Source organism: Petromyzon marinus, chromosome 13 (assembly GCF_048934315.1).
Source record: "Petromyzon marinus isolate PM22_M1 ecotype Great Lakes invasive population chromosome 13, UKy_Petmar_22M1.pri1.0, whole genome shotgun sequence".
NCBI lineage: Eukaryota > Metazoa > Chordata > Hyperoartia > Petromyzontiformes > Petromyzontidae > Petromyzon > Petromyzon marinus.
This window is the reverse complement of record NC_133679.1, coordinates 11,513,491-11,535,059: the sequence shown is the minus strand read 5'-3', so window position 1 is coordinate 11,535,059 and position 21,569 is coordinate 11,513,491. Positions and strand designations below refer to the sequence as shown.

At 43.2% G+C, this 21,569-nt stretch overlaps 1 long non-coding RNA gene across 1 annotated transcript; it reads left to right on the top strand.

The window, feature by feature from the left end:
• The first annotated feature begins 876 nt into the window (after positions 1 to 876).
• LOC116942015 (uncharacterized) lies at positions 877 to 20,741 on the top strand. The gene is made up of 3 exons (XR_004402750.2): positions 877 to 2,775; positions 17,688 to 17,810; positions 18,048 to 20,741. It is a non-coding gene; the product is annotated as an uncharacterized LOC116942015 (long non-coding RNA).
• The last annotated feature ends 828 nt before the right edge of the window (positions 20,742 to 21,569 follow it).

The window sequence follows — 21,569 nt, the reverse complement described above, 5'->3', positions numbered from 1 at the left end:
ATATGGGAAACCCTATTCTCATAATTGGGGAATAATTATGGAGAATAAAACCGGCAAAGAACATTGGATATGGTACAACTGTTCTCATCTATAAATGTGCAAAAAAGCCTTCAAACAAAATTCTATATTGCTCGCAGGCGACAAGAACAAAGCACTTATACTGCTTGGACGATCAATATTGTCACGCTTTTACAGGACACAAGCAATATCTCAGCAGTTGCATCACCGCGTTCTATTTTTAACCATGAGCTCGTTGTTGTGCAGAAAACTGGTTAAAACATTTTCTTTGGAGAAAATAAAAGTTTGCCGAATGCTGCAACGGCCTTAATAAGATGAAACAACAACAAGAAATAAGAAATGGCTCCGTGCCTAGAGTACAACGGAAATAAAGTGTGCCGGGCGTGGGCTGATGGGATGACCTACTGACGTTTTGGCGCACAATCCATGACCAGCGCCGCTGTTTGGTACTTTGTCTAATTGGCACGGTGGCGTTCATTGTACACGTGACCAGGCAGCAATGGAACACGTGACCAGGCAGCAATGGAACACGTGACCAGGCAGCAATGGCACACGTGTCCAGGCAGCAATGGCACACGTGACCGGGCAGCAATGGCACACGTGACCAGGCAGCAATGGAACACGTGACCAGGCAGCAATGGGGTGTGCAATATTAATTCTATTCGCGAGCACAAATCAGATTTGAAACACGGCAAAACGAATTCTTCTGCCGTGGCTGATCACTGTTACAACGCTGTGGGTGATCACGATATAATTTTCTCCGATACCAAGGTTCTCTGCAAACCCACGGGTTTTTATCAGACAATTTCAACCGAGAAGATGGTTTCAAATTAAGCAACCATTGGAAAGATGCTCTAAATCGAACTAAACATTAAACTAATTTCAATGGTACAGTATATTTTTCAAGTAGTGGTACCCCAAACTTTCGCAGCTCTTATAAATTCCCTTTTCACACCATCAATAGGTAAATTCCTTTGTCAGGACACCTTGTTTGCTCGCACACAGCTTAAAGGTCCGCGGTCTGAGCGTGGCTGTGTTTCACTCCAGCGCTGTCCTCGAGACAGCCTGATCCCTTCACCTGATGAAGGCCGCTTGTGTTGTGGCCGAAACGTCGTGATTTTTGTTATTTTATTTTTTACCTACGTGACTTTACCCAATAGAACCAAAGAGTATGTGCAATATTAGTTGGGTAAAGGAGCAGCGCTGTCATTGCGTCCTCGAGCCACTTTGGGCGGAAGAGCCTCCGCTAGAGGGAGCTCCCTCTTAATCTTCAAGGCATTCACCGCTGGCGATACGTCTTCAGCAGAGGTGACAACATTCACACTTTAAATCCCACCACATGCGGATCTGCCAATCTACTTACTGCGGATGTAGCCATGTATACTGTTGGGTGCGCAGAGGCGGTTAATAAATGTGCACCGTTGATTTCAATTGCCGCGCCTGGAGATGGAATATAATTGGAGACCCCTGGATTGCAAGTCCAGTGTTATAACTATTACGCTACGGCAGAATCCAGAATAGTGCATTAGCAGGTGCAATTTCCCTAACACAAGCACAAAGAAGAGAGGGTTTAATACAATTACAGAATATTTATATGTCACAAAACGGTGCGTGTTTTGCATCGTCGCTTCACATTTCATTTATTCTCTAAATAATTTTTGGAACGGGTGATGACTACGAAACATTAATCCCAAAAGAGATGTCAACACTTCATCTCTTGAGAAGTCTAGGGAATCGTGAATGGCTTCACACTTGTCATGGGTACTGCTAAGACTTGTAAGTTCCATTTCAGTTACCCGTTTGCTTTGAACCAAGTTGCATACACGTCGACATTCTCAATAACTATACTTCAGAAACTGACGGCTGTGAAATGAGAAAAATCACCCTTCCCCAATCCGTACTTTACTGCTAACAAAGTGTACGGTACAGCCCAATTGCAATTTGGGGAGTTAGCTATTTTCTTCATGGTATTTGAAAGCTCGCCATCCGCGTAAGTGGCAAAAAATGAATGTCACTCTACAGGTAAAATGGTCAAGGAAGTTTACTGTTCCAGCAACACAACACACAGACTCAAAGCAAGCTCTCTTGTCAACTCAGCCATTTTCCCACATTGCCCCGCCCATTTTATATCCTTCTCCCCATCCCTTCTGCAACCTTCCAGAAGGTCCTCCTCAGTCATCGGATTTTCCTTACCATCAACCCTATCCCTTGGTCTCTTTCTCTGCCTCTAACTGTCCCCTCTCCTTCGTTTGGGGAAAAGCCAGCCTCTGGCTGAATGATTGCATCGCTCGTTGCTATACAGGGGTGTCGGCCACCAGCCCCCCTAAAACCTGAGAGGCAATCTGCAAGGTGGTGGATTAGTTCTCTTTGTTCTTCCGTTGGCGCGCCAGCTTTGCCACGTGTGGCTAAATGTGTATAATAACTGAGGACGATGACATTGCAATGGAAAAAATAGGTTTTGTACCTTGGTAAAAAACTTGTTCCCCCCCCTCCCCCCCCAGTAAATGCCGCTGTTCTCACGTCGGGCTTCTGGAGTTTGGCTGGTGGCCTTACTCCGGAGAGTCTGGGGGTGGGGGCGGGCAAGGGTTTGGCTAGTGGGGTCGGCGAGTGGGGGTGGACGCGTTGGGACAAAGGCGAAAGGATTGCAATTTCCGTTGGTGTAGCATTGGGCAATCGGTTAGCCTCTAGCTGAAGTCACCGCTTCACTGTTACTCTGCGTTTCGCTGTCACCCTGAGTCTCTGGATCACAGTCACAAGGTAGGTCGAGTCTGACTTGTAGTCCTGGTGCTCACTGGTCACTGTGACCCTGAATCGCTGTCACACAATAAAGTATTAAAGCTTTCGTGACTGCATAAAATTACTCATTGTTTTTTTCGGTAAAGTCACATATGTAGAAATACAATAAAATTATATTAAAACAAAAAACAATCACGACGTTTCGATCACAACGCAAGCGATCTTCATCAGGTGTCAAGAACAAATCACGGAGGTAAATACAACAAAAAGATGAGAGACGAGAATTCAACAAACCTGAAAAAAACATTATGTGAAGCACATCCAGTCAGGCCAACAACACAGTTAGACACTTCCTGGCAGACTTACCTGTCACACAGGTAAGTCGATGCTCGCTGGTCACTTCTCTGTTACATTTGTATCTCTGTTATAGCTTGTTACACTATTTCTCAATGTCTCTCTGTCTAAATATGTCTCTGTCTCTGTTTTCTCTGCCTCACCATGTCTCCATGTCTCTATGTCTTATACTGTCTCAGTATTAGTCTGGTTCATTCTGACTCGGTGTCTCTGTCCCTGTTCCTTTGTCTCAACTTTGTCTCTGTTTCAATTTGTCTGTGTGTGCCGTGTGGTCGTAAGTCAAAGCCCTGTTCACCTTGGGGTGCAACAGGCATGTCCTCTGGATCCCACATTATTTAACATAATTTACGACCACATAGTTTGAGAAACTTTTCATGGCTGTAATGGAGGAATTTCCATCTGGTACAGATACAATGAGGCTGATCGATGCACGGGTGCGGTCAGAGGATGGCTCCCTATTGGTCAACGATATTATGTATGTTGATTATCTGGTGATTGCTGCTCATTCAGAGGAGGAGTTGGAGGAGCTGCTGCTGAACTTGGATCGTGCCACTAAGCGGCAGGGTCTTACCATCAGTTCTAGATTTGAAGCTTTCGTGACTGCAAGGATCCATACTCTTTGGTTCTATTCGGTAAAGTCACGTAGGTAAAAAAGATAAAACAACAAAAAATCACGACGTTTCGGCCACAACACAAGCGGCCTTCATCAGTTGATGAAGGCCGCTTGTGTTGTGATCTTACCATCAGCCCCACCAAAACTGGGTATTTTGTGCCATCAAACACTCCACCCCTCAACTCCCCATTGGTGACGGTTCAGTTGTGGAGAGGGTGGAGAGGTTTCCATTCTTGGGCAGTGTGCTTATGATTAGCTCCGGTTTGAAAGCAGAGGTCTCACTCCTAATCAGTCGGGCAAGATGATCTTTTCACCGGTTGTGTAATGCTGTAGAAGTTACCTGGTCTGTAGCTCCACACGAAGCTTTGGGTCTTCTCAGCCACAGTCATGCTCACCCTTATCTATAATTGTGAAATGTGGATTAGAAACATTCAGGTTGGCTTGCCTACGATCCATTTTGAATTTAACCAGCCTGGTTTGTGTGAGGAGCTCACATTATTTAAATATCTGGACACATTCCCATCAGTGAGCTCCTCTGGCGGACAAGGCTGGGTCATGTGGCCTGCATGCCCAGCCACCGCATTCCCAAGCAGCTTTTGTTTGACTGGATAGAGGGGGCTAAATGGGCACGACACGGGCTGGGAAAGAGATGGACTGATGCAGTACAAGAGGTTGTAGAGCTGAGTGGACTTGCCGACGACTGATAACAGCGGTGTCAAGCTCAGCCTCTATGGAGGAGGATCGTGAATGACGCTAATGGGCAGTTGGAGGCAGTCGTCCTCCAACAACAATGGAGGGCAGAGGAGCGATGCGCTCAACAATTAGCGGAGTGGGGGCGGCTAAAATTGTGTCTGTGTCTGTATATATGTGTATGGCTTCATGAACGAATCTTTGTTGATAGCCAGTGGGTTTGCAAAGTACCTTCGTCTTAGAGAAATCAATTTCGTGAGTGGACCGCATTAAAACAATGATCAGCCATGGCCGAGGTATTGCTCTTACCGTGTTTCAGATCTGCCTTATGTTCACGAACACTGTCCGAGACATGTCGCTTAGTTTCCCCAATGTCACTACAGCCGCAGACACAGCTTAGTTTGTAGACGTCGGGGTATTGCATGTCAGGGATCACGTCCTTCACAGATGGGACCAGATCACGAATTTTATGTACTGTGTTAAATAAAACCTGGATCTTGTGTTTGCTCAAGATTTTGGAAATCTTTTTGGTAACCCCTGCTATGTATGGCAAGGTGATGGTTTTGATTGGCTCCTCAGATGGTTCTTTCCCAACGGTTGGGGTGATAGCTTTACGGATTGTGTAGTCTGTATATCCATTCATCTTGAGAGCTTAGTGTACATGTTCCAGTTCACTGGCTCGGTGATGATGGTAGGAAATACATCGAGCTCTAGAGAAGATGGGTACAAACTTATCAATCATTGGAAGGACGTTATCAACCAGTTTAAGTCATAACTGGCTGTGATGTTCCCATCCTGCCACCTTCCGATGTTATTTTCGGCTCTCCGAATTTACATTAACAGGTTAAATTTCTCACACCAACACAGCCACCTCTGCGCGCTGACCTAGACGTGGCGGCAGCTCTGCGATCTCACATTAACACGCTAATCTCTCACATTAACATAGCCACCTCAGCGCGCTCGTCCTGGAGGCCGCTCACCGATCTTGGTGTACATGCTAATTTTTACCTGGCAGCCCTTTAATTGGTGGAAAACCCACCACCTTCGCGGTCGCCGTTCATCACCTACATTAACATTAGCTGCCCCGCCCATGCTGCCGACATTTGGGCTACATTTACAATTCGAGTACCGTGACGTTTCGCCGGTAATTACAACCGGCGTCATCAGGCGACAGCCAGAGTTGATATTTGAACGTGACAAAAAAAGTCAGTGAAATCGGTGTAAAAGCCAAATTACCATCTTTGAATGGAATTCATCCCGTGAAAATGTTGCAGTGGAGATATATTGTCATACAAAAATATTGCCATGCTATACCTGATTTATTCTGTTCAGGTACATCAAATTTACCCCATTCGGTAGAAAAGGATGGTTATTAGATATTGAGTAAAATTATTAATAAAACAAACATTGATTGAAAATAAGTCACACATTCAAGGCAATGGGCCTTCATTGGTTTTAATATAAATACAATATTGGAAAGAAAAAAACACAAACCATCGTGTCTGCTTGTCTCTTGGTTATTTTTTAATTTTCATGAAAGACTCTGATCAATGTATGCAGAGCCGCATTCGACAAATAATAGACCTTATGAACAAAATTGGGTTTTGTTCCTGGGTCCAAAATTATCACCACCTCTTTGTTTAACTAAAATGTACATGATTTCCACGCTTGTTATTGTACTCAAGGATGTTGCATCGCACTACATTTCTTGTGTGTGTGTGTGTACTCTAGTTTTGAATATCGCCTCAACATGGAACCCCCGTCTCCATTACTCTTCCCCCATGCCTGACCGCCCTGATACTGAATTCCCCTGCCCAACGCTCGTCCTCCACCACACTGTCACTTGGATCTTTAGTGATTCGTCATCTCGGCGTCAGTCTGCTGGCTGACGTCCTCGGCGAGTGGATGATTCGATGCGTGCGGCAATCGGTGAACGTGTGCCCTGTGTTAGCTGCGCGTGTTGATCAATGTGTTCTATTAGCACACACACACACAACATACACGGCAAATACATCGTTCTCACAGTCAATTCATTCAAAACCTTCCAACGAAAGCAGCGCTCTGACGTCACGATTTTTCGACACGAAGATGGCAATCATGGCACCGTCAAACCGAGTAGGTTCTAGATTTAAAGCTTTCGTTACGGCAAGGATCCATACTCTTCGGTTCTATTCGGTAAAGTCACGTAGGTAAAAAAAATAAAACAACAAAAATCACGACGTTTCGGCCACAACACAAGCAGCCTTCATCAGGTGAAGGTATCAGGCTGTCTCGAGGACAGCGCTGGAGTGAAACACAGCCACGCTCAGACCGCGACCTTTAAGGCCGAAACGTCGTGATTTTTGTTGTTTTATTTTTTAAACATCACCCTTTGTGTTCCGGCAATACAGACCTCATGAGGTATACCGCGTGTTCGATAACGACACGTTGGCCAGGGGTTTCTTGAATTTTAAAAGTGACATTTGGTAATGTTTGAAGCTAAAACACAAAAAAACAGACGTTCCAGAATATCAAAACGCTCACTGTTAATGTACTTTAAGCACAATTCACATATCAGTGAATCAGAGTGAATATTCGCTCTCAACACATTCAGAAGGTGCTCAGCACAATTCTAGCTCATTGCAACAACATCATAGCGATGATGTCATATATCGCAAACCTTATTCTAATTTCAATAACAATTTAGGATCGCACACAGTGCAACAGACATATTGGACATCAAAATTACGATCCTCAACACCATTTAGTTGGAATTGAAAAGATAAGCCTCTTATCTTCCGAGAGTAATTCGGAAAACAATTCCGTTTGGACGCACTTATTTTTTTTATTTCTGGCAAAGTGTTCGCTGACCGTTTAAGAGTTTTATTTTATTTATATGCGGTGCTTAACCTTCATGCCGCCAAGAAAACCAAATTCCTTGCCCTACAAATTCCCTGGATGCTGTTGCCATCTGTTGAAATGCTAAGCTTCTGTTGATTAAAAAAAAGCGCTCTGAATAAAACTGTGTTTTTTTGTCAGTAAGCTCTTTTGTCAGTTCAAAATGTTTACGAAGCGCATCAGAGACTGAGAATATGGGACAATGAAATGTCCCTTCCCACCACCATCCCCTCTGATGCCGTTATGAGTTGCTGTTGTTATGATGAAAACAATGGATGCTTGCATTTCCATTTACCCGTATAACGTTTGCATAAAATGTTTCAGAAATGCATTTATATAAATGAAAGGCATCGCATCGTCCGTGCAACATGTCTACAAAAAAGCCCGGTACAATGTAGGCGCTGTGGCAAAATATATTAAAATAAAGAATACATTTAAACCACCGAGTTGGTGAAACAGCAAATTGGTGCCTGTTTAGTGAAATTTGTAACGCTGCATAAATTCCACTCTTAATCACAATGCACAGCGATGTATAATTACAAGCGTCGACTAGTTTGACGTCTTATTTATTAAATGAATAAAACACAAAAATATCATAAAAATGCAATAAAACACATGAAATGCACAACAATGCCTTTGGCTACTATTAACGTGGCACACCCACACACGCAATGCTTTATACAACCAAGCGTGACGGTCCAAAGGGGGGGGGGGGGGCGAATCGGCAAGACTTTAGATGTTCGGTTTGTACACGCCAGCCCTGTGGGCGACAGGGAGCTTGGCAGGGGTGAGCCCCCCCCCCCTCCACTGAAGACGCGGCACCACCACCCCCACCTTCTTAAAGTCAATTAAAACAAATGTACACTAACACGTAGGCTTTCGCGACCAATATTATTCATAAGAAACGTTTTTTGGGTTAAATGATGACGCCACCCTGCTGCTTTATTTAAGACCGGGAGCAAGTGGAGGGATTCACCATTCTGGTAAATTGCCCGATGATGCTGGGTGTAATTACCAGCGAAACGTCGTAGTCAAAAAATTGTAAATGTTGTGGATTCACTCTTCTATGAGTAAAATGAATATTTTATTAAAAATTAATATTTTACTAATTTATTATTTTATTCTCATTCTACGTAACTTTACCGAAAGAACCAAAGAAGATGAATCCTTGCAGTCACGAAAGCTTTAAATCGAAATCCTTAACTCTACTCCCCATACCGCGGTGTGCCCAGGGTTAAAACTTTCACACGTTTCAATTTGTACGGGTTGCATGCCAGCTAAAATGAATCCAGAAAAGAGAGCAATGGCAACTAAGGGAGAGGACGACTTAAGGCAGATATGGACTGAGGGGAGTGGAGGATGCTTTAGAACCGAGTGAAAAGGAGGACACAGTACACCAGCAAGGGATGGGATATGATTGCCAACAGTGACGGACTGCTACTAGAGATTCGTGGATGGGAAATATCGAATAAGAACGTCGCATGGACTTCAATGGTTTGACATCACCCCGGCAGCCACTACAGGCACTACCATTCACCGCAATGAGGATTTAAAAGTCACTATTGACTCAAATCTAATTTCAACTTTGAATCACCAGTCGGGGGAATTGTTACCATGCCTAGAATTTAAGCATCATAATTGCTGCTCCCCATTATAAAATCCTTGCATGCAAAAATGAGATTCAGCATGACTCAAACATCGTGACATAAATGCTGTGTTTTATTTTAATCCTTTCAATACCAGGTGATTGCGCATTCAAGTAAAGGGTCATGACCCTCGGTTTACAAAACTGTGCACATTACAAGCTGTATTATGAGTAATATATTCATGCGACGAAACGAAAACTTTTTAATAAATGCAGATTGTCTGCAATGACATACGGATATGAAACATGATAATTGGCAGAGAAAATTTTACAAAAACTGAAAAGTTGTGCAAAGATGCATGGAGAAAAGTAGGTTAAAATTAGACCGAGAGACAGACAACCATGTGGATTAAAAAAAATGGACAGGTTAAATACATCATTATACCAGTCGAGAAAAGTAGTCTTGGTCGGGACATAATTGCTTGAAGGATGGCCGAATGTCAGGAATAATGATCAGTTTAACAAGTAGGCTTTCGCAACCAATATCCACAATAGCGTGTTTTTTTGGGTGATATCGCATAAAAATAAATGTGTTTACGTGGCAAACCTTATTGATTGGCTGTGTCGGGTGGTGGTGGGTTAACGACACATGACTATTTTTTGCGATGTAACTAAAAAAAATAATCGTTATTATGGAAGAATAATGATGTTGAGAGGTTTGGCATCGAGGAGATGGAGCACATAAATCGGATGGTGTACTGACGCCAGGCGGATTGTTGCATCGCAGGAACATGAGAGGCAGTCGTGGCTTGGGGAGACCTTCATGCAGCAGTAGATTGATCGTGACTGATGCTGATGTATAGGTGGTGCTTGATGTAACTTTAACTATTCATGCTATTTTTCCCCTGCCTGACACTTCATTATCCAGCGATTATGCAACTTTTTGTCTAAAATGTGAAGGAATACACCAGCGATGATTAATGACGGTGCTGTTCATATAAAACGACCACATCAACAAGTTATAACTGAGAATAACAAAAAAAAACAGAAGCTGATATGAGAAGTATTTGTGTGATTCCACACTTTTTAATAAGTAAAAGCTATGACATTTATCAATGTCTGATCATTTGCATGAATCGACAAATCATGATTGCAACGCGTGCTAATGTGGTTTAATGCGTAAAACCCCCCAAAAATGTTAGTCCAAATTCTAAAACGAATATATATTTTAAAAAATCTGTTTTGCATTATACAGTGCATTAAAGGCATACACAATGAGAAGTCTGCTGCATTATGGCTTACTCTGAAATGTACTGCTCTAATAACCACCCGTATACCACAGCATACAAATCCAAATTAAATGACAAAAAATGATTTGAAAATCGCTGCAGATGTTTTTTTTCCCTGTAGAAAGCTGGGCGAAAGGACCATTAAAGTGCAAACAACCAAATTAAATCCATACACTTGGGTAATCTCTTTAAATATATCTTCTCAGGATTCAATAACAATATTCTAACCGTGGTTCACGTTGAGACTTTGTGACAGTCAATGTTTCTGTCTTCCAAAGTGGACAGAATACATTTTTATTTCATAGGAGCGGATGGAGACCGCTTACGTCTATATTGAACTGCACTCGAAAAGTCAGAAAACCTGAGTTGGATTCCTGACTAAAGCTAAAAATGGAATGATATCTGAACCGGTCACACTCATTGAAAGAATATCTTCTTAGCTCAATTTGGTGTTATCTATATATATATAAAATGGAAATTTGTGAATGTGTGTCTGTTCGAAATGTTTAGCATACTTGCCGACATGCAACAAACTTGAAATTTGGCATGTGGGTAGTTTCCAGACTGTACACAATGCAAAAAGTATAAAAATACACTTTAGTATATATATTTTTTTGGGGGGGGGGTGTGGGGGGCGCAATAATGGATATATTTTGCGCGCAAGTGAGCGGTGACGTCACATCTGTGATGTCACCCGCATGCGGCAGCGTCACGCAGTGTACCTGCTGACGTCACGCATCCCCTCCGCCACCCTCCGCGTAGGCCGTGTATCCCGCACAACTGCACGGCTGGGGTGGGGGGGGATAATCATCTATATTCGTTCATTGAATAAACTTAAAACTAGGACTAAACTATTAATTTCCGTGCGAAGAACGGGTACACCTGCTAGTCTGAAATAAAGTGACTAACTCCACCCCCCTCGAAATCATGCTACCCCGGCACCTTCACCAGACCCCGCTGATTGGGGTGGTCAAACAAACCCCAATACCGACACAGTACAGAGAGACCTTCATCTCAGCAGTGGATTGACAAATAGGCTGTATCATTAGACCTCCTTTGCCAGTACCAAAATATAATAATAGGGTTTTTCCCCAAAAGGCGTACAGCTGACGCCAAATGGCGTCATCTGGTCGAGCACCAATTGGGTCGAGGCTCAAAAGAAAGCCGTCCCTTGGTGTGGACCAATGGACCAATCAGTTTCAAGGACAATGCATATATTATCATAGTATGTTTTTTGTTTGCATTTTGAATGCAGGTATTGTGGTTAATGCAGACATGAATCCTTGTAAAAAAAAGGTTTCAGTTTTGTTGCCAGAAAAAAAGGGGAAAAACCCTATTATTAAATGGGCTGTAGGTTATGAATAAGGATCGTTCCGGCGAGGCCATTGAAACGGAGGATATTGAGCTAATATTGCAGAACTACGAATGCTATGGTAATAATTATTTTATTTAATACCAATAAAACGATCTTTTCAATTAAACTTTTAGGATATCTGCAGCAATATACAGAGTGAATCGTGTCATTGTCGTCTGTGTTGCACGCAAGGTGTTGTGCTGTGCAAACCAACCCACTAAATAGACTCACTCCGACATACAAATTGTAATAGTACACGGATTGAGAGACGTACTCTTACAAGTGTAAAAGACCTAAAACAACAGACCGCTTACCTGACGCAGTACACATACAAACGGACAGTCGGGAAAGTGTGTCAAGCCTCTGATTGGTGCAGAGGGGCCTCAAAGAGGATTGGTTAGGGCCAGAGAATTGAACTGATTGGTTGAGAAATTCAAACGTAAAAGGCGGGGAAAACGAGGGTGGACTGTCGGGGTGGACGGCTGACGACCGTTAGAGAAGGAGGGCGAGGATTGGCTGAGGGAAATGGGGTGAGCAAACCTTCGAGACAGGGGGCTCCAGGAATGTAAAAGGGGAGAGCACAAGGGCAAGAGACGGTTGGAGAGAAGATGAAGTCCAATCATCTTCAACTGAAGCCCGGGACTAGGAATAGTGTTTGTGTCCAAAAGAAAGGCCCTTAGTAAAGCAAGAACGTGTGTTGGCGTCACTGCACGAGCACTAAATGTCACAAAATCATGTTGAAGACATTTACATTCCACCGAGCCACTTATGAATGAAACGGCGCTCCACTTGTGCTTAGCTATTTAAACACATGTAGAATATACATTCTTATGTTTGTAGGCCTGTGAAGTGCTAGATCAGTGGCTCTCAACTGGTGTTACTTGAACCCCTGAGGGTAACGTGGCAATTTCCCAGGGTGTTAGTGAGGTGATTTTTAAATGTGTGAAATTATATTATACATAAATCATTGGTGAATAATCTCGTATGAATCTGCCAATATAAAATCACTACGATAAATATTAATCCAAATGATAACCTTGAACGATATAAAATACCTTTCTAAACTCATTCATAGCAAACAATGTGGTTTCCAAGAGTAACCAGCGAGTGCGAACTATAACATGCATGCACAGCGTCCATTGATTTTGTTGTATTCACTTGTAATTACTAGCTGGTTAGGATACCTCATAAAATGGCCAGTTGGTTAAAATATTCATGTTCATTATTCATACATTTATTTCTCAGAACCATATGGGGTCAGGCAAGGGGGTACTTGGTTGAAACAAAATTCATCAGGGGGCAAAGAAGCCAAACAAAGTTGAGTACCACTGTACAAGAGCATTATTCATGTTGAAGAGTAGGCATGACCATACCGACCTGTTATAACTTTGTCCAAACATCTAAACCAAGACCAATGGGACGTTAATGTTGCAAAAGCCTGATTCCTACCAAAGAGACCGCACGAGCCCCCAAGTCAGATGACATTGCAAGTTTACTATTTAAAATTCCACTGTTGGATGGAGGCCTCCGCAAGCCATGTTGGTTCTCGGGGTTGATGCTTGATACGTACTTGCAAAGTGGGTGCCCTGGACCACATTTCAGATATCACTTGTCACTCATGTCAGCCGTGACTTGGGTGGGAATCAAGCTCAGGTGGCAGGTTTTATGGCGCAGCCCGCTAACCATTGCACCATCGTGCCGACCGCACCTCAAGTGTATGCCACACAATGTTATGTTCATTGCAGCAGCAAATTTTGTTTTGGCCACGGCAATATGCGACCTGGTTGAAAGGTGGTGCGTGGTGAAAGGTGTTTGCAACATCTCCGTTTATGAACAGAGACCTGCTGAAAATTACTGACTTTTAGCCGGACATTATCTATACAGCAGGCCGATTTAATTTGCGTTCAAGTTACACGTCAGTGGTACCCCTTGCAACGTCATGAAATGAGAAAATTGTGGCGGCCGTGCGGGCTGGCCACTTGGACCCCAGGACTCTTCATCGCCCTTTTTCCCTTCCTCCTTCAACTGACCACCCGCCCCCCTCGTTTCCTCCCTTCCCTGCCGAGTGGGTCCCCCACAGTCCAGAAGAAGAGGGACGGAGAGTCAGGCAGGGCCGAGCGCTTCCACCCCATTGAGGCGGAGAGGAGTTAAAGGAGGACGCTTGATGCTTAAGATGGAACGGGGGGGGGGGGCTAGAGCATGGAGGCAGCACATGCTGATTCTGGGGCTTGATGAAGTGGGTCAAAAGGTTCAAGTTAAAATATTACTGTACATACACGTGAGGCAGGTGCCTCAAGATATCTGCAAAAAAATAGTGAGGAGGCGATCCTCGCCCGCCGATCAAGAAGCCGACCCTCCAAAGGAAATCGTTGACCGTGCTGTGATGCGGCCTGTTCGCCACGTGGCCAGCCTACTCTTGCCTGGGCACCCTGCCTCTAAGATGTATCCACAACGACCAAGAGCTATACTCCCTCTTGGTCTTTGTGGATAACCCTCTCTCAACCCTGCGCTGCTCAACCCAGTCTATGCGGGGCATAGATTCTTTGGAGTTTCAATTTCTAAAATTTCTTGCCGACTTGTGGCCCTGGGACTTGCGGAAATCTTTTTTTGAGTGTGCGTTGACGTGAATTGTTTAGCGATGCAGCATTAGTTGTTCCAATGCTGTTGAACAGAGAGGCCTGGACACAAAGAGACAGGGACAGAGTGAGATAGAGAAATAGCGACAGAATGAGGCAGAGGTATAGCGGCAGAGTAAGGGACACCGAAACAGACACCTAGAGACCTAGTGAGACATGGTTACAGGGATACACAGAGAGACACAGAGACAGAATGACAGTGATCCGGGTAACGAGAGTTAAAGGTGTAATAGAGGAGGACAGTGATCAGTGAGCCCCAGGATTGTAAGTCGAACTCGACATGTGGAAGCGTAACGTAGTGAGACCTATAATTATAAGTATTAGTCTTAACTTTGCTAACCTAGCCCCGTTTGCTAACGTTGCAACTGTGATCCGGTGAAGTTTGTCACCTGAAGTCAACTAGCCCCATCTGCAAAGGTGTCAACGGATGACCATGAAGCAACCGGCATCCCTTAGGGCTTTGTTGTTTGCCACCCCCAATGGTAACAGTGCAAACCCCCGAAGGGCTCCTGATAAGAGGTTAATCTGCACGTGGCATTGCTCCATTTAGGACACTGCCAAGTTTAGAAACGGAATGTTTTAAAGAAAAATAGAAATTAAGAGAACTGCATCCAATGGGTTAGAGTCATGGCAGGCTGATATTTTCTCATTGCATGCAAGATTCCCTCGGCAATGGGCCAGGACATTTATAATTTCAAGGCAAAAGATCAAATACATTATCTTTTCTCCATGAATAACATCTGATGCTGACATTTATACAATTCATTTAGTCACTAACGAGAGAACAAAACACATCTACAGTACTTGTATATATATAAAAAAACTGTGCTTCAGTGCTTGGATTCAATTAGCTAAGGCGGTATACATCTTTGTTTAGTACAAGATGCCAGGTCAATGGTATGAAATTAGTTTCTGCAGAAGTTTTACGTTGCTTAGGTTTGCAAGGTGTTCAACAGTGAGAGATAAATGGCACACTTCACTAATTGCTCATTGATCGGCACAGATCTTAGTAGTGGTAAAATATAAATTATAATATAGAAATCGGTGACATTCATTTGCTAGACTGGTATTTACCGTGCAATTACGCATTGAAATGTTGCAATGTTTTATGTATAAAGGATGTAATTAGGTAATTTACTAAAGGCATTGCATGTAATGTACATACAATTTTCTGTCTATGAGAACAATATATTAACACTGATGACATTATTTTAATCATAATTACTAAAGGTGACAAGCAAATCCTTTTACCGTAACTACAATTCACGACATTCTCCATTTATAATATATAAAAAAAAAACTAATGACATTTTTTTTCGAAATATAATACCTGAAATAGAAATAATCTAATATTTCATTTAAAGAAAAAAGGTAATTTTGGACAATCTATAATTTTGATTTTAAGCTTTCGTGACTGCAGGAATTCATATTCTTTGGTTATTTCGGTAAAGTCACGTAGATAGAAAAATAACTAATAAATGACGACGTTTTGATAGCAACACAAGCCATCACCGTCTTCAGGTGAAACAACACAGCAGGCGGACTGCTGAGGCAGGAGGAAATGTAGCAGGAGAGAGCCATCGCAACCAGAGGCCACATACGCCTGTGGTGGGCACAACCCAAGGGCAAGTGGGTGGGGCTAGGGATGGAATTTGCAAGTGAATGCAGGATCGCAGAGCTCGCACACCTCGGCCAATCCGAGGGGGGGGAGAGGGAGGGGAGGGGGAGGGGCCGCCGCAACGGGCGAGAGGGTGGGGGTGACATTTACAGAAGGAGAAATGTAATGCAACTCAGAAAGTCGGCCAACACAACAGTGAACACTTTACCTGGTTGATCAACGTCCTTACAAAGATTGCCACATTTTGCATCCATCTTCTCCGTTGATGTGAAGTCTAAGTTGTGTGGAAATCCTCTTCGTAGAGGCGGTTCAATCTTGATTCTAAGCTTTCGTGACTGCAAGAATTCCCCATATACGGGGAGGATTTCCACACAACTCAGACATGACTTCAACGGAGAAGATGGATGCAAAATTGAGCAATCTTTGTAAGGACGTTGATCAACCAGGAAAAGTGTTCACTGTTGTGTTGGTCGACTCTCTGAGTTGCATTACATTTCTCCTTCTGTAAATGTCACCCCCACCCTCTCGCCCGTTGCGGCGGCCCCTCCCCCTCCCCTCCCTCTCCCCCCCCCCTCGGATTGGCCGAGGTGTGCGAGCTCTGCGATCCTGCATTCACTTGCAAATTCCATCCCTAGCCCCGCCCACTTGCCCTTGGGTTGTGCCCACCACAGGCGTACGTGGCCTCTTGTTGCGATGGCTCTCTCCTGCTACATTTCCTCCTGCCTCAGCAGTCCGCCTGCTGTGTTGTTTCACCTGAAGACGGTGATGGCTTGTGTCGCTATCGAAACGTCGTCATTTATTAGTTATTTTTCTATCGACGTGACTTTACCGAAATATACTCTTTGTTTTTTTTCGGTAAAGTCGCGTAGGTAAAATAAAATAAATGAAAACAACTCAATTAAATCACGACGTTTCGGAGGCAACACAAGCCTCGGAGGCAACACAAGCCTCCGAAACTTCGTGATTTAATTTAGTTGTTTTCATTTATTTTATTTTACCTACGTGACTTTACCGAAAAAAAACAAAGAGTATGAATCCTTGCAGTCACGAAAGCTTCAAATCTAGAAATTTACCGAAATAACCAAAGAGTAATCTATAATTTGCAAAGGGAGTGAGTGCAGCAGGAAATTGTTTAGGTGGATCGCACTTTACACATGGCTGCCTAAGTTTGATTCCTGGGCGTGAGTAGCGAGTGAGATATGAACCCGTTTGTGGGCTCCCCTTGTTCTACAGAACATCGCTGAACGCGAGGATGTCCACCATTGTGAGATGGAATTTTGAGATCAGCTCACGTGCAAGAGCAAAACCGATTGCGGGAACGGGCACAGCTGAGCAATTCGAACTTTCTCGTACAATTTTATCAAAAACGGTTTACATTTCCGCACGAGTGAACAATATAAACCGTGACATTTAGCTATCGATCGCAAGTGGGTGGTGGTGGTGGGGGGGAGGGGGGGGTCACCTTCTTGAGGACATTGCTGCTGACGATTCCCGAAATTCAAACGCTTAACTGAAAATTGCTTGCAACATTGATGCAATGCAATCCAATTACTGGAAATATAGGCCCGTAACATCACCATGCGGTTTACTCAAACGTTATTGATGCTTAACCAAAGGACGTGAATGTGTCGTGCTGGTGCCGGCGAACAGCGGCACGCCGGTACAATGCTTGGCACTGTCACGTCCCAAACCGTGCTGAAAGAAAGACTTGTGAAAAGTACATTACCTTCGGTATGTATTTCTCAAGATGTTAACATCAGCCATGATCAATCCACTGTTTGATGCAAGGCTCCACAAGCTGCTGCTATCTGTCACGGTCGTGCTAATGCAGCGGTTCATATCGCACTTGCACATGGAACCGATTTAATTGATCTGATTGCTCCATCTCCCCCCCCGGTGTTTGTACTCACTCTCAAGGGTGTTCCCCCTCGCTTGGCTGCCACACAGACGTTAGTCTTGACCACTGGCCACCATCCAGTCGAGTGACGTCTCCAGCACAAGCCCACTTGTCTTCGTGAATGAATGGAATGCAACATGGAGGTGACAAGACAATCCGAATATAATAGAAAACAAGAACTTACAACCATTCTCATCTCCACCAATGCATGAAGATTCTCAATCTAAATACAACCATTCTCATCTCCACCAATGCATGAAGATTCTCAATCTAAATATAAGACGTGTGTATGAAAGTTTGAGTGAACGTTTTGAATGTATGCCTTATATATTTATTTATTTGACTCCCCACCCCCCTCCACCCCCAATCTCATTGAACAGATGAAAGTGCTGGTGGCTGAGAAGGAGGACTCGCAATCCTATCGATGGGGCTCCCACGCGATCCATCACGTTGGGATGCACACGCTGTTCAATCAAACTCGTGAGAGTATGCAACATTTCACGTTGTGCAGGAGCGCAAGATAGAAGAATCCAAATGCATTACATTACAAACGGACATATAGGCATAATAGGCCATGGTCGATCCACTGCTGGATAAAGGCCTTGCCGAATTGTCACCATCACTTGCGATCCTGCGATTTAGTAATCCACTTAATGCCTGCACACGAGCTGATTGCATCACTACATCTCTTATGGAAATACCCTCGAATGCATTACGTATGTTTTGTTTTTCATATTCGTGAATTGTTTGAGAAATGTATAACCGCATGGACTGGATGAAAATGTTAATATTTCTGTTTGAATTAATTTCATATGCAAAGTACTGCACACTGAAATATTCCTTAATTGTCCATACACACTGTTGGGGAAAGTGCTATAGTTCATAACATTAAGTGTTGCATGAAACAGTGGTGTGGCTATCATTTGTTTGCACACTATACAAGGTACTATTTTTTTACGGTAGGTTTCGCACAGTGGTAACAATTGTGTCTCACAGCATGAATCACCTGGGTTCGATTCCCGACTCGGGAATCTTTCTGTGTGGAGTTTGTGTGTTCTCCCTCTGTTCGTAATGGGTTTCTGCCAGGTTATCTGGTTTCCTCCCATCGCTAAAAAAAATATGTAACTGGTATTGGCCAAACATTTCCTGCAAAATACTCAATTGGGATTATACAGCAACATTGCCGCCCCCCCCACCCTACTGAAAAAATCTGGCAGGCTCCTCCTGAATAGACTTAGTGACGCTTTTCTGGGTAAACAAAACAAGCAAAATGTATTTTTTTTATTTAAAGCTTTCGTGACTGCAGTAATTCATATTATTAGCTCTTTCGGTAAAGTCACGTTGAAGGGAAGCAATAAAATAATAAGATATATAAAACAATAAAAAACAATTAATATATTGGTTTATATATATTTTATTATTTTATTGTTTCCCTTCAACGTGACTTTACCGAAAGAGCTAAGAATAAGCAAAATGTAATGTAAGCTCAGAACAGGTTCGGACACAGCTTGCCACTGACGTTAGCCATGCCAGGGAATCGAAATAAGGTTGCCAGGTTCATAGCTGCTCCCCACATAATGTACTGGGTACAAATATGCCCCGTCTAACTTCATAGACTTGTGGCAATAGCTCTTAGCGAGCACCTATTAATGTCTGAACAATGTCATGAGGGGTTGGTGTAGCCGAGACCAGGGCTTAAAAGACTTATGGGAGGCCCAGGATTGGTTCAGATACCACTTGTTACTGATGTTAGCTGTAGCCAGCAATGATATTCAGGTTATCGGATTCATAGTGCAGTGTGGTAACTAACTGTGCCCCCACTCCCGCCAAACACACAAAAATAAACAGCACACGCAATAATGTAGTTATCCTCACATTACTATAGTTCCACATGAAGTCCACTATTGTCAATGCAAAAGTTAATTGAACCGACAATTGTGTTCATGTACTTTGGAAAGTGTAATTGTTTTAATTATGTCGATGACGCTCTATAACGTATACAAACTACACACTGCTATGGACATGTGCACCTATTGATGGGATGTATAATTACGGGACATGTTGCATGTAATGAATGCAGTCACAACAATTACATTTTTCGAAGAGAATATTTTTGGATCAATGTGTACTGCCGGCAGTTATGTATGGATCGGAGGCAAAGTCACTGGCAAGAAAAATCCTACAACCCGACCACACAAAGGAACAAACGGGAAGATGCACGACCGAAATTACTCAAGAGCGTGGCCGAGAAACACAGCGATTAGGAAACCAAAAAAAATAACAATCCGAGACATTACAATAATTAAGAGATACAAATTGACTTGCGCACGACACATCGCTAGGAGGTGGAATGACAATCGATGGACAAAACCGGCAGTGAAGTGACAGCCAAGAGAAAGGACACGCATGGAGCAAGGAGATGAAGTGATTTAACGAGGGCACATTTTTATGGTGAGAATGATCGCTGCATCAGGGTCATGGCAAGTGACATCAGCATGGATAGGCGTTGTGTTGCAAATAGGGCAAAACATGTCACGTTGTTTTTAATTGTCACATGCATGACCTTTCATAATGAAAAGCAACATACCAATGTAACAAATTGGTGCATATTACACTGCTATGATATGGATACGAACTATGTACAACGGCAAAGAAAATGGAACACAAAGCTGAAAATTATTATGGGAAAATCTGGAGAAGCGTGTGCTTGGAACTCAGGCGTAGACAAAGAGGAATACGTGGATCAGAGAACAAATGAAAATAATTGAAATTAGATTGAATGCAAAGAGTTTCCAAGCAGATTTGGGAAGGACAAATCGCTAAGAAGAGAAGCTTGACTGTTGGACGAGGCTGGTGTTGTGAATCGCAGCCAAAGGTGAGAGCACGCCTGTGAGTACAACCACTGGGGAGATGGAGTGATAATATCTGCTCATCTGCACGAGTATGATGGGACTGGCACTGCAAAATCATAAGGGACGGTGATGACATGGAGAGGCCTTCATCCAGCGGTTGATAGACCATGATTGGTGATGATGAATACCTTTCCAATGTTCTGTTTTATTTGCAAGCTAATACCGAAAACTACTCTTACACAGCAATCACCAAAAAATTACCCCGTGCCACTTCAGAGTTTATGATGTAGACCATTCTGATGACCGAAGTGAATTGTTCTTAAAACCCAGCCAATCGGCACATTCACTGCAGCCATGGTTCCCATAATGGCACTTTTGTTTCTTTCCCTGTTTTAAATGACGCGTTCCACTTGGGGGGGGGGGGGGGTGGGGGGGGGCGAGTCTCTCCCTAGGACAACTGCTGTTGACTTCGCAAAAAAGTGCAATTCATTGACCCCGTAGCGACAATGGGCCAAGTCAACCGCCCAAAACGAAGATTTAACCCGCAACCTTCCGATTCCGAGACGCCCGCTCTGCGGCCGTTGAGCCACCTTTTAAATAATAATAATAAAAAGAATCATGCAAGGCCGTAGCCATGGAGTCCACATTGGGGGGGACCAAATCTTCCAGGGTGTCTGGGGGTCCCAACTCAGAAAAATATCTAAATTTTAAAACTCATTTCCTGCTTAAAATATTAAAATATTCACTAACACATGGGATGGACTTTTATTTTTTTTTTCAATTTTGTCTGATAGCGTTATTGTATTAAATTGCTGTTTTTACTTTTTTGCCATTTCTTGTTTCATTGTATGTAATGGCAGAGATTAGGGATTAACAAAGTACAACCATAACCACAATCATATGAACATAAATCTATTCATTGATTTATATGAAGACAAGTCCAGATATTGTGGCCAAGGTTTAGCAAATTGTTTTTATTTACATAGCATAGCAATTTTTTTTTTCAAAATATTGGGGGGACATTTTGAGCATATTTGAATATAGTGTGGG